Source organism: Amphiprion ocellaris, chromosome 15, assembly GCF_022539595.1.
Source record: "Amphiprion ocellaris isolate individual 3 ecotype Okinawa chromosome 15, ASM2253959v1, whole genome shotgun sequence".
NCBI lineage: Eukaryota > Metazoa > Chordata > Actinopteri > Pomacentridae > Amphiprion > Amphiprion ocellaris.
The window spans coordinates 2,574,274-2,587,389 of NC_072780.1; positions in this window are offsets into that span (position 1 = coordinate 2,574,274).

Here is a 13,116-nt window from a genome sequence, read left to right on the forward strand (position 1 = left end):
TGGTTGGAGCAGTTGTAGTCGTGGTTGGAGCAGTTGTAGTCATGGTTGGAGTAGTTGTAGTCATTGTGGTTGGAGTAGTTGTAGTCGTGGGTGGATCAGTTATTGTGGTTGGAGCAGTTTTTGTGGTTGTGGTTGGAGCTGTTGTCGTTGTGGTTGGAGCTGTTGTTGTGGTTGGAGCAGTTGTTGTTGTGGTTGGAGCAGTTGTTGTCGTGGTTGGAGCAGTTGTAGTCATGGTTGGAGTAGTTGTAGTCATTGTGGTTGGAGTAGTTGTTGTGGTTGGAGCGGTTGTAGTTGTTGTGGTTGGAGCAGTTGTAGTTGTTGTGATTGGAGCAGTTTTAGCTGTTGTTGAAGTAGTTGTAGTTGCGGTTGGAGCAGTTGTAGTTGTTGTTGGAGTAGTTGTCGTTGTTGGAGCAGTTGTAGTCGTGGTTGGAGCAGTTGTTGTTGTTGGAGTAGTTGTAGTTGTTGTGGTTGGAGCAGTTGTCGTTGTGGTTGGAGCAGTTGTAGTTGATGTGATTGGAGCAGTTGTAGTTGTTGAAGTAGTTGTAGTTGTTGCTGTTGGAGCAGTTGTGGTTGTTGTTGGAGCAGTTGTGGTTGCTGTTGAAATAGTTGTAGTTGTGGTTGGAGCAGTTGTAGTTGTGGTTGGAGTAGTTGTAGTTGTGGTTGGAGCAGTTGTAGTCATGGTTGGAGTAGTTGTAGTCATTGTGGTTGGAGCAGTTGTTGTGGTTGGAGCAGTTGTGGTTGTGGTTTGAGTAGTTGTCGTTGTTGGAGCAGTTGTAGTCGTGGTTGGAGCAGTTGTAGTCATGGTTGGAGTAGTTGTAATCATTGTGGTTGGAGTAGTTGTTGTGGTTGGAGCAGTTGTAGTTGTTGTTGGAGTGGATGTAGTGGTTGGAGCAGTTGTAGTCATGGTTGGAGTAGTCGTAGTCATTGTGGTTGGAGTAGTTGTTGTGGTTGGAGCAGTTGTAGTGGTTGTGGTTGCAGCAGTTGCAGTTGTTGTTATTGGAGCAGTTGTAGTTGTTGTTGAAGTAGTTGTAGTTGCGGTTGGAGCAGTTGTTGTCGTGGTTGGAGCAGTTGTGGTTGGAGCAGTTGTAGTTGTTGTGGTTGGAGTAGTTGTTGTCGTTGTTGGAGCAGTTGTCGTCGTGGTTGGAGCAGTTGTTGTTGTTGGAGTAGTTGTAGTTGTTGTGGTTGGAGTAGTTGTTGTTGGAGTAGTTGTAGTTGTGGTTGGAGCAGTTGTTGTCGTTGTGGTTGGAGTAGTTGTAGTTGTTGTGGTTGGAGTAGTTGTTGAAGTAGTTGTAGTTGCGGTTGGAGCAGTTGTAGTGGTTGTGGTTGGAGTAGTTGTTGTCGTTTTTGGAGCAGTTGTAGTCGTGGTTGGAGCAGTTGTTGTTGTTGGAGTAGTTGTAGTTGTTGCTGTTGGAGCAGTTGTAGTTGTGGTTGGAGCAGTTGTGGTTGGAGCAGTTGTAGTTGTTGTGGTTGGAGCAGTTGAGGTTGGAGCAGTTGTTGTCGTTGTGGTTGGAGTAGTTGTAGTCGTGGGTGGATCAGTTATTGTGGTTGGAGCAGTTTTTGTGGTTGTGGTTGGAGCTGTTGTCGTTGTGGTTGGAGCTGTAGTTGTGGTTGGAGCAGTTGTTGTCGTGGTTGGAGCAGTTGTGGTTGTTGTTAGTGCAGCTGTTGTGCTTGTTGTTGGTGCAGCTGTGGTGGTTGTTGGTGCAGCTGTGGTTGTTGTTGATGCAGCTGTGGTTGTTGTTGGGGCAGCTGTGGTGATTGTTGGGGCAGCTGTGGTTGATGTTGCAGCAGCTGTGGTTGTTGTTGGTACCGCTGTAGTTGTTGCTACTGTGGTTGTCGTCGCGGTTCTTGTAGTTATTGTTCCATATTCAGCGTTAATTGAAGCTGTTCAACCATGAATCATATGAGTCAGTGTCAGATTCCTATTTTCACACCATGTTTATTTTCTTACATGAGGCAGTTTTTATGATTTTCTTCAACTTACCAACAACCAGCAGTAGGATGACATAGATTCTGGCCTTCATTGTGGCTCTGTGGTTTTCCTGGTTTTAAAGGTAAACATTACATGTATGAATATCTGTTTTTCTTCTCCTGATATTTACAGACATTAGATCAAACTGCTGTAACATGCATTCATTTTCATTGATGTTTTTATTCCTTCTCTTTCATTATGAATCTAATTTTTACTCAAGAACAATATCATATTCATTTAAAAGTAAACTACATTTTTACATAATTGTAATTATTTTAAATATCTACATTGCAAATTATATTTCTGCATTAATTTTTACATTTAAAACATATTTCAAATACCCTTTTTTTTAAACTATAAATATTATTTACTCAACTCTTAAAATTAAGAACGGTTTTCTCAATCATTTCTTTTTTTTTTCTTTTTTGCCGGCACAAAACCATTTGTAATAATAACAGATATATTTTTAATAATCTTGACTGTTACATATAAGAAAGATGTGAACTAAAACATCTCCTGACTACAATTAGCAAAATAGAATTAAAGTACTTACGGATGTTGATTGGTTGTCTCTGCTGCAGTCTGAAGTTGTGATGCTCACGTTGTCAACTTGTGTGATGGTTTGTGCTGTCTGGTGTCGGACAGAAGGCTTTTGTATCCTCTCAGGGCAGGTATAGTGACATCAGGACCCAAAGAAAGATGTAAATTATCTGGGAGCAATGCTTTTCCAGTGTGAGGTGTGGCCAGGCTTTTAATTTACACCTCTGTTCGGTACATATGAGTGAAACTGGTTCAACAACTTCTCTAGCTGGACATGACGTGAAATGCTTTGTTTCAAGATGAGGAGGGATCATGTTTGTGATGTTACTGGGAACACTGGTTTATTTTCCTGAAGAGATAAAACCATGCATGTATTATTTCATTTGTTTTTATTTTAGATTTTTAACTCTGATCGCCTCAGTTGTTCTCATCTTTGCTGAACATTATTCCAGATCATTGTGAACTTTTGTCTGTGCCAAGATTGTTTAGCTTGTAGGAACTTATTGTGGATTATATATCAACAGACTTCATCTTGTTCTTCACCACGTCTTACTGCAGTATATATATATATATATATATATATATATATATATATATATATATATATATATATATATATATATATATATATATATATATATATATATATTTCTAAATGTGTCTGTGCCTTATAGAAATTTTTTTTTTGCTATTATTTGTCACTAATTGCATCTAATTCTAGAAATATATTTACAACCTACCTTAAATTTGAATTTAACAGTTTCATCTGTTAAATTAAAAAGAATTGTTTGTGGAAGTGAAGATTCTACTGAAGATTTTACAAAATTTAAAGTTTTATATCAGCAACTTTACATTTTCTGTTCTTCAGTTACATGTTTTAATCTTTTAGGATAGCGTTACTTTTTAAATGGACAATTCAGTCAGAAAGGATGGTTTTACCTTGCTGACATGTTTCGACTGCATCTGCAGTCTTGTTCAGAGCATCATCTGACGTGTGATGATGTGTCCTTTTCTGTCATTCTTCTTCTTCAGAGCGTCATCCAATGCTCTGACCTGGGATTCCATCCTCCAGAGACCACCGGACGGCGGGGGGCGTGGCTGATCTGACAGATTCTGACAGATCTGTCAGATCAGCCACATGATAGAAAAGGACACATCATCACACATCAGATGACGCTCTGAACAAGACTGCAGATGCAGTTGAAACATGTTAGCAAGGTAAAACCATCCTTTCTGACTGAATTGTCGGCTTAAAAAGTAACGCTATCCTATAATAATAAATTACAAAATGAACATAATCCAACTATGTTTTAATCTTATTTAATATTAATCATGTACATTTACAGCCTATTTTGGGGATTTTTTCATATCTTTAGATATAAAAATAAAACGGAAAAGTTATGTAAAGTTTTTTACACTAACATTACATATTATATTAGGAATCCCCCTAAACTCAGTTTGTTAGTGTGGAAAAGGAAGAAACCACAAAAACATGTTCATATATGCAGAAAAAGGGTGTCCACACAGCTCAACAGTTGAGTGTTTGACTCATGAGCCGGTTCTTTAGTCCTGACCCAGCGACCCGGTTTGGTTCCAGATCACGGCTCTTTACTGCAGGTCTTCCCTCATTCTTCTCCCTACTCTCCTGTCTGCATCTCTACTAACCTGTCCAAGAAAGCCAACAAAAGGCCAAAAATAACTTTAAAAAAAACATGCAGAGAAAATTATTCCTTCAGGTCAAATGTGTAAATGCAGCATCTACAAGTTCTCTAAATCTGAACCCTGCAGATCTGTTTAACTGTTGGTCAGAATATTCAGTAAATACTTTACATCTCTTCACAGACAGTAAGACGGTCGATGAGCTTAATTTGGGTAAATGTCCATATTTAATGTGTTTTCTGAGGGTACATGAACTTCTAGTACATCCTGAATGTGACTGAAGCTCAGAACCTCTTGATAATGAGGACTTCAATGGTTTATGATGGTTCTCTGCTGACGCCAGCAGACTTTTATTCTTTTAATCCTGTTCCACTGAGGTTCTCTGAGTGACAATAGGAGGATGAGACTAGAGACCGCCTCACCACATCACTCCTCCTGCCTTCATAAAGGGATGCTGCAGCTACATTGTTTCCTCAGATTCATTTAGAGGCTGAATGAGGTGAATAAAGTCAGAGCCTTTGAACAGAACCCTACATGTCCTCCAGATGAGCTCTCCTTTCTTTGTCCAGAATACCACAGCAGGGCTGGGCTGAACACGGAGATTAGAACGAATCACGACACGACGAGGAGAATATAAACAGAACGACTGGCTGAGGAATCCGTTTTACTGCACCGTTATTACCCCGCCAAGGAACGCAGTGCAGTTATGACACGATCAGCGTACATCTGTCTGTCCGTCCGTCCGTCCGTCTGTCAGCAGCATTGCTCAAAAACAGACTAACAGATTTGGATGAAATTTTCAGTGAAGGTCAGAAATGACACGAGGACCACAAAAACATCTTCAAGAAACTACAACTTGTAGATTCTTGAAGTCTTTCCACCTCTCATCCTGGAGGTTAAGAAAGTTAAGGCACAATCTGTAGAAACAGAAAAATACATTTCTTAAATTGTAAATAAAATTTAAAAATCATTAAAATGCAAAATTCTTTGGCTGCACAAGCCATTAAACCTCTAATCTATCCTTTGCCCAGTGCATAAAACATCTTCCGCTGTAAGGAAATCATTTTAATGTTGCTTGGAAAATATCTTTAAATAAGTAAGGATGTGTTTCAAGGCTCTGAGGATTTTTTTTGAAGGGGAAATCCCATGTTTTTTTCCAACTAGAGTTCCTTTGATGAGAGGTGGAATGTCTTCAAGAACCTACAGAGAAGTCCAGTTGAACAGTCCTGTTGTTTCTCTACACAACCTTCAGTTTTCGTTCTTCTAAAATTCATGTTTTTATTCCGCCAAGGAGTGCGGTGGAGTTATGTGATGATCAACGTCTGTCTGTCTGTCTGTCTGTTCGTCTGTCTGTTCATCTGTCTGTCTGTTCATCTGTCTGTCTGTCTGTCTATCTGTCTGTCTGTTCATCTTTCTGTCTGTCTGTCTGTTAGCAGCATTACTCAAAAATGGACGTCTTCAAGAACCTTTAATTCTGGATGAAATTTCCAGGGAAGGTCAGGAATGACACAAGGACCAAGTGATTATATTTTGCCAGTGATGCAGCTTATAGTCTGGATCCACGGATTTGTTAAAGATTTCTGTATCATTGCCAGATTGCGGAACGGCGTCACTGTAACCATGACAACAAGTGAACACTACATCAGCTGCCTGCTGATGATCACATGATTGTGATCCTACTACAAATCCACTGCTGAGGACTTATCAGGATTTATCCATCAGAAATGATACAAGGACTGAGCGGCCTTGAAGGAGGACTGGGTGGCCTTGAAGGAGGACTGCTCTCTGAGGGCCTTTCTTGTTGGTTTTGGATCAGTAAATGGTCTCTGTATCAGATCAGTCAGACATTCCAGAGTCTTCATCCGTGGTTCATAGCAGTGAATGTTCTGTTTGCTTCTTTAGTTGTTGGCGGCAGTAAAACCTTATTTTCTGTAACTTGATCCTTATTGTTGTAAACAGACTAATAGAACTCTGCTGCTCCATGAACGGTACAGGAGGTCGTTCCTCCTCACAGCAATAAGACTCATCAATGCGTGTTCATCTGGTAGACCACAGAAGGACTCCATCACTCTACCTGCTGATTAAACCGCTGGACATCCTGGACACTTTATGTTCTAAACACCATTCATCATACCTGTAAACTATCTGCTCCTCCTGATGTTATTTAACCATCCAAGCACTTCTGTCACTCTGTAGATTCTGTAGATTTATTCTGTATTATATTTTAGATTTTTTTCTTATTTAACTTTATTCTATTCACTTCCTGCATCGAATATAGAACAAACTATTAAAACAGGGTTTAGTCAGAGTTGTCATAATGATAATTAACTTAAAGCAGCTCATAGTTTTTATCCCGTATTTTCTCTGTAAATGTGTTGCAGATGTGTTGTTTCTGTGTGCAGCAAGTTTAATAGGACTAATTAATGTTGGGATTAAACTCATTCAACTCTACTCATGTTAGAATCCAATAATTATAGTTTCCCTGAAATGAAAAAACAACATGAGTCACCTCCCCTTATTTGCATTTACAGTTAAAGACTGTCCTGTTTCTCTACTGGTCACAGTAGACTCATTCTGCTCAACATTTTTCAATTTTTCAAGATAAAAACTAAGAATTTTTTTTGTGGTTTTCATCTTTGCAGTTGGAAGAAGAAGCTGTCAGTCCAATAAAGCACCCGATGGTCTTTTTAGTGTCCCCAGAAACCCAGAAACTGGCTGGAGTTTAAACAGAATATTTGTTGTAGTTCCTCTAATCACAGCCTACATTTGGTTGGAAGGTTAAAGAATGAGAGCAGATCTTTGTTTTCTTTATGTCTCAATTCAAACTAATCAGCTTGGATTCAGGTTTCAGGTCCCAGAATGTGAGTGTCTCTATGATGGTAGAGGACTGGGTCAGAGCGTCTCCCAAACATCAGGGGCTGTGGGGAGTTTGGAGGACGACAGCAGAACCAGAGGAACACACATTATTTACATTATTCCAGGTACATATGTGTCGTTAACATGGAAGGAGATGGCAGTAGAATGTGGTGGAGGCAGTTTGATGTTCTGGTCAGAGTTCTGCTGAGAAACCTTGAGTCCTTCATCCCTGATGGCCTCCTCCAGCAGCATGATGCTCCTGCAGCACCTCAAACACTGCTGAGGAGTAGTTAGAGGAACATAACCAAGAGTTCAAGGTGTTTGCCTCTAAATTTCCCACATCTGAGATGATTGGAAAACACATTTTCAGAGTGTTTTCAGAGTCTTATCAGTGTGTTTTCAGTGTTTTCAAAATGTTTTCAGTGTTATCAGTGTGTTTTCAGAGTGTTGTCAGTGTTTTCAAAATGTTTTCAGAGTCTTAGTGTGTTTTCAGTGTTTTCAGTGTTTTCAGAGTGTTTTTAGAGCGTTTTCAGTGTTTTCAGAGTGTTTTCAGAACGTTTTCAGTGCGTTTTCAGTGCTTTTTCAGAGTGTTTTCAGAGCGTTTTCAGTGCGTTTTCAGAGTGTTTTCAGAGTGTTGTCAGTGTTTTCAAAATGTTTTCAGAGTCTTAGTGTGTTTTCAGAGTGTTTTCAGTGTTTTCAGAGCGTTTTCAGTGCGTTTTCAGTGCGTTTTCAGTGCGTTTTCAGAGCGTTTTCAGTGCGTTTTCAGAGTGTTTTCAGAGTGTTTTCCGTGTGTTTTCTCCTGGTCCACCTCCTGGTCCACCTGCTGGGGAGTTTATTTTAAGTCTGCTACAAATTCACAGTTTATGATTTTAATTTGAATTATCTGGAATTTTAAATGCATTTAAATGACTTTGAAACCCAGAATTTATCATAATTTTATTTTTCTTTCTCATTTATTGGTCTTATTTCAAACGCGAGTATATAAATATATCAAGACGGGAAAAAAGAGAAAATAAAACAAAAGACTAACTGGATTTTTATTTTGATGTATTTTTTGCGTTTTGGAGTATTCTTATTATCTGAGACTTTGAACTTTATTCTGGTAAATCTGAGGCTCTGATTCTTTACTGGAGGATCAGTCTTCAGTTCAGAGGGACAGAATTCACTTTTCATTTAATTTATTTGACAGTTTTGTTTTAGAAATTCTGATTATTACAAGAAAAACACATGAAGTTTTCATAAAATATGATGTTTTTTACAGACTGAACCTGCAGTAGAACTGAAATAAAAAATGCATTAAAATGTCAAATATTTCATTTTTACAGCTGATATTTATATTTTTATTCATATTCTATATTTATATATTATTGAAATAGTTTTTAACTCCATCAGAGCAACACACTAACATGTCAGAGAAGTCATCAGTAAAGGAACAATTATCTTGATTTCAGTGACAAACTGCACAAGTTTGATGTCTGTCAGTTAAAATAATCTTAAAATATCTTTTATTTGCTCTGTTGTTCTTTGCCCTATTTTAATTTCTTAATTTTTTGTTTTTATTCCCTTTCTTCTGTTGCTGTTCAGCTGCTCTATGAGATGATGATCTCCTTCTCCTCCAGCTTCCTGACCTCTGTTAACCCTCAGAGGTCACATAGAGGAACATAAAGCCGTCAGAGGGTTAAACTCTTCATTCTGCTCTTCCTCTTCTGTCTGGGAGAAGCTGCCCTGTGGTTTCTGAGGGTAAATAAAGCATTGTTCAGGAGAACCTCCCAGCCCAGCAGGTGTGTTCCTCCTCTTATTGTCCCGTCCTGAGCTTTAATAGCTGTCCTTAGCTCTGCTGGGAACATGTCACATATTTTGCTTTTTATCAGAGAGGAATCATCCAGCAGGTCTGAGGATCATCTCTGAGTCTGAATCTCTGGAGGTATTTAGTAGTGTAGGTAGTTATTCATAATAATAATAATAATAAGTGTGTAGTTGGGTCATATCAGTGCTGGTTGGTCCTGATCCTGGAGAATAAGGGACGTTTTCAGTGTCTGCTTGCCACCATCAGGTCTGGGCGTGGAGGAAGATGTTCTGTCTGGTGTTTCCTCTGAATACGTTGTTGACTCTGAACACAGGAACATGAGGTTCTGTTGTTCTGGTCTCTCATCACATTTGAAATGGAACAATCAGTGGTTTGAGGTTTGTTCAGGATGTAGATGAGAGTTTTAAAACCACAGACAGTAATTCTACAGACTGAGTCCTATCAGGCAGAGATCTGACTTCAGTCTGACAGCGTTTCTGTAAATGTCAGATCTTTATTCTGCTCCACTCATATTTCACTCTGGACGTTAATTTTCAGTTTTCACAGCAACGTTTTTCTTCATAAACGACGTACCAAAATAAAAGACCACAAAAAGATGTTAATGACCCGATATGATGCTCATAAAAACACAAAACCACCACAACAGACAAAGCAAAGCAAAGCGACCACTCATTTTAAATTTATATTTTTACTAATTTACAATCTGCAGTTAATGTCTTCTCTGGAATTTTTACACTTTGAGGCAGTGGCTGCACAGACATTATGGTGCTCAGTGGAAAGAAAGTGCACTTTGTGTGGTGTGTAGAACCACTGGCAGCCTTAATGACAGTTTTGTACACTTGTGTTCTCTTAAATTAGTATTCAACTGTATTAGTAACCTTGCACCTGAACCTCTTCATCAACATATTCAAAGACAGAACAATAATAGAGTAACGAGAAGCACAGTGGAAGGAGTGTTTTATAGATTTGTGAGGATTTTTAACTTAATTCTGTAAGTTATGGTTGTATTTGTTTAGGTTTTTTGTATATTGTACTTTTAAAGGATTGTGATCTTGTATGGGGCTGCACAGTGGTGTAGTGGTTAGCACTTTCGCCTTGCAGCTAGAAGATCCCTGGTTCGCGTCCCGGCTTTCCCGGGATCTTTCTGCATGGAGTTTGCATGTTCTCCCTGTGCATGCGTGGGTTTTCTCCGGGTACTCCGGCTTCCTCCCACAGTCCAAAAATATGCTGAGGTTAATTGATCATTCTAAATTGCCCGTAGGTGTGAATGTGAGAGTGATTGTTTGTCTCTGTATGTAGCCCTGTGACAGACTGGTGACCTGTCCAGGGTGTCCCCTGCCTTCACCTGAGTCAGCTGGGATAGACTCCAGCCCCCCATGACCCTAGTGAGGATTAAGTGGTGTATAGATAATGGATGGATGGATGATTTTATTTAATAGGGACAATGCAATTAACATAGCTTCAATACAGTTCATGAATCCGATGTGTTGCATGTAGAGTTTTAGCTAATTTTCAACTCCTGTCCCTAGTTGGGCTTTTAAAACAACCAAAACATACAAGATCATCCATCCATCCATTATCTATACACCGCTTAATCCTCACTAGGGTCATGGGGGGGCTGGAGTCTATCCCAGCTGACTCAGGTGAAGGCAGGGGACACCCTGGACAGGTCACCAGTCTGTCACAGGGCTACATACAGAGACAAACAATCACTCTCACATTCACACCTACGGGCAATTTAGAATGATCAATTAACCTCAGCATATTTTTGGACTGTGGGAGGAAGCCGGAGTACCTGGAGAAAACCCACGCATGCACAGGGAGAACATGCAAACTCCATGCAGAAAGATCCCGGGAAAGCCGGGACGCGAACCAGGGATCTTCTAGCTGCAAGGTGAAAGTGCTAACCACTACTCCACTGTGCAGCCCTAAATAAAAACAAATTAATATAACAGTGTGAGATTTGAAAAATCAAGAACACATTTTCTGTAGCGGCATTTATTTTAACATCTTAATAACACACAAAGTGTCAATAAAAGTCAGAGTTTAAATAATAGCCTAACAATGTAAATACTAAATTACTGTAAGTGTTGGAACGTAGAAGTAACTCATCATTAGTACAAAATAATATATTTTGCTAATACAGCCTATTGCCTTATTTAGTTCCATCAAATCACTTTGTGTTGACAAAATAAATCAGGAACAGCTTTTAAGATATCTCAATAAAATTAGAGAAAAAGGGCCTAAACAGTGAAAATGACTCTGATGTTGACTCTGACCTTTGTTCTTCATGATCTGTCTCCTCGTCCTCCTGAGATGTTTATTTAATCCAGAACAGTTTCTGATTAGATTCTGTAAAGAACAAAATAAACCAGGAGAGATCAGCTGGGAACTAAAATCAGAGAGAGAGAGGCTGATATAAAACCTGATAGGTGAATAGAATAATGACTGGTAGATATTTAATAGAATAATGATTATTAGATATTATATTTATTAATGATTAGTAGATATTATCTTTATTAATAATTAGTAGATATATTTATTAATGATTAGTAGATATTATCTTTATTAATGATTAGTAGATATATTTATTCATGATTAGTAGATATTTAGTAGAATAAAAACAGTGTAGCTCTAATCAGGTTCTCAGAGATACATTCTGCACAGTGAAACCTGTTTTTGAAGTTCAGAACAGTAGCAGTAAAATGTAAATACTAAATATCTATCATAAATAGACCCACTGTTCTCTCCAGTGTTTGTTTCCTCTGGTTTATAGTTTTGTGTCGTCATGAATACTTTTTAGTTCCTTAATAATAATAATAATAATAATAATAAGTTAGCTAACGTGTTGGTGTGATCCAGTAAACTGTTGTTAAGGACAGAAATTATTCATTTAATGACCCAGACTGACACTCTTTATGTTCCAAATCTGTAAATCTGCAGCAGACCAGGAAATATTTATTTAACCTGATGTCTGTGTTCACATCCACCAGACAGTCCAGTTTATAAAAGTTTAATTCAGGTCAGCTGAAGGAAATACGTCAGTAAAATATTCACTGAATGAAGTATAATAATGTCAGAAAGTGATTTTACTGAAGGGTGGAGTTAAACGCAGTAGAAAGAGTATTAGTGGAGTATTAATGGAGTATTTCCAGTGTAGTGCTATTTTAACAGATAGTAGAAGAGTTTCTTCATCACATATGGAGGAGACTTTATGTCTGTATTTAACTTCAGATAGATTTAATCTGACTGAAAATTTACATAAGCAGCTAACAGCAGACGATAAGGCCGAGTTAGAGATGTTAATGACAGGTTGGAAGTATTTTATATTATTTTATTTGTTTGTTTAGTTTTTTTTTTTTAGTTTTTTAGTAAACAGATCGTGTCAAAGATTAATAACAGCATTTCTCACAAATCTCTGGTCTTTATTTGTGGCCACAGCAATCAAACAGCCTGAAAATAGCATAAAACGGTGGTTTTTACATGCAGAAACAACAGAAAGCAGTGACTGAAACTCTAAAAAATAACGATCCCAAATGCAAAAACACAAGCAACGGAATAGCAACACAATACTCATTGTGATAACAGTGTGTCTTTTAACGAGGTGATTTTCAGAATATTCTAAAACACTTTAGAGAGATTTTTAGGTGAAAAACTGATTTAAAAAAGACGGAATCAAACTGAATCCAGACGTTATAAACTCAGTTTAGGTAGTTCTGTTTGGGTGTGAGCAGCAGCTCAGTGTTTAAAATGATTGATGATTAATTATTTAGTTTCTGCTCATTAAATCCAGTCCTGCTGGTAGAAATAATACAGTAACATCTAACATTAATAATGTCTAACAGGCCTTCTAGTTTGTATTAAATTACACGTTTATTGTGCTTGTCTGAGCTTGTTAGGAGTCACAGTGACTTACATAAAAACAAGGACAGTTTACAGGTGTGTTCTTCAGACACACAACTCATTTATCTGACCTCCTGACCTGAAAACTCAAACCGTTTTGTCTTTTTGTGGTCATTTTGGGTTTATTTGTGTTTATTTTCTGTCTGTTTGTGTTTATTTTGTGTCTCTTTGTGTTTATTTTGTGTGTTTGTAGTGATATTTACTCGATTATGAAGCCAAAGTTACTAAACTGTGAAGCTTAATGTGAAAAAGAGTCAGTTTTGGGAAATTCAGTTTTCGAATTTCAGAAAAATCCAAACCATGACTCCATGTTGATGAAACAGAAACCCAGTATTCCTGATGAGCTGAACAGTTTAATAGTAAACACATGATGACCTGGTGT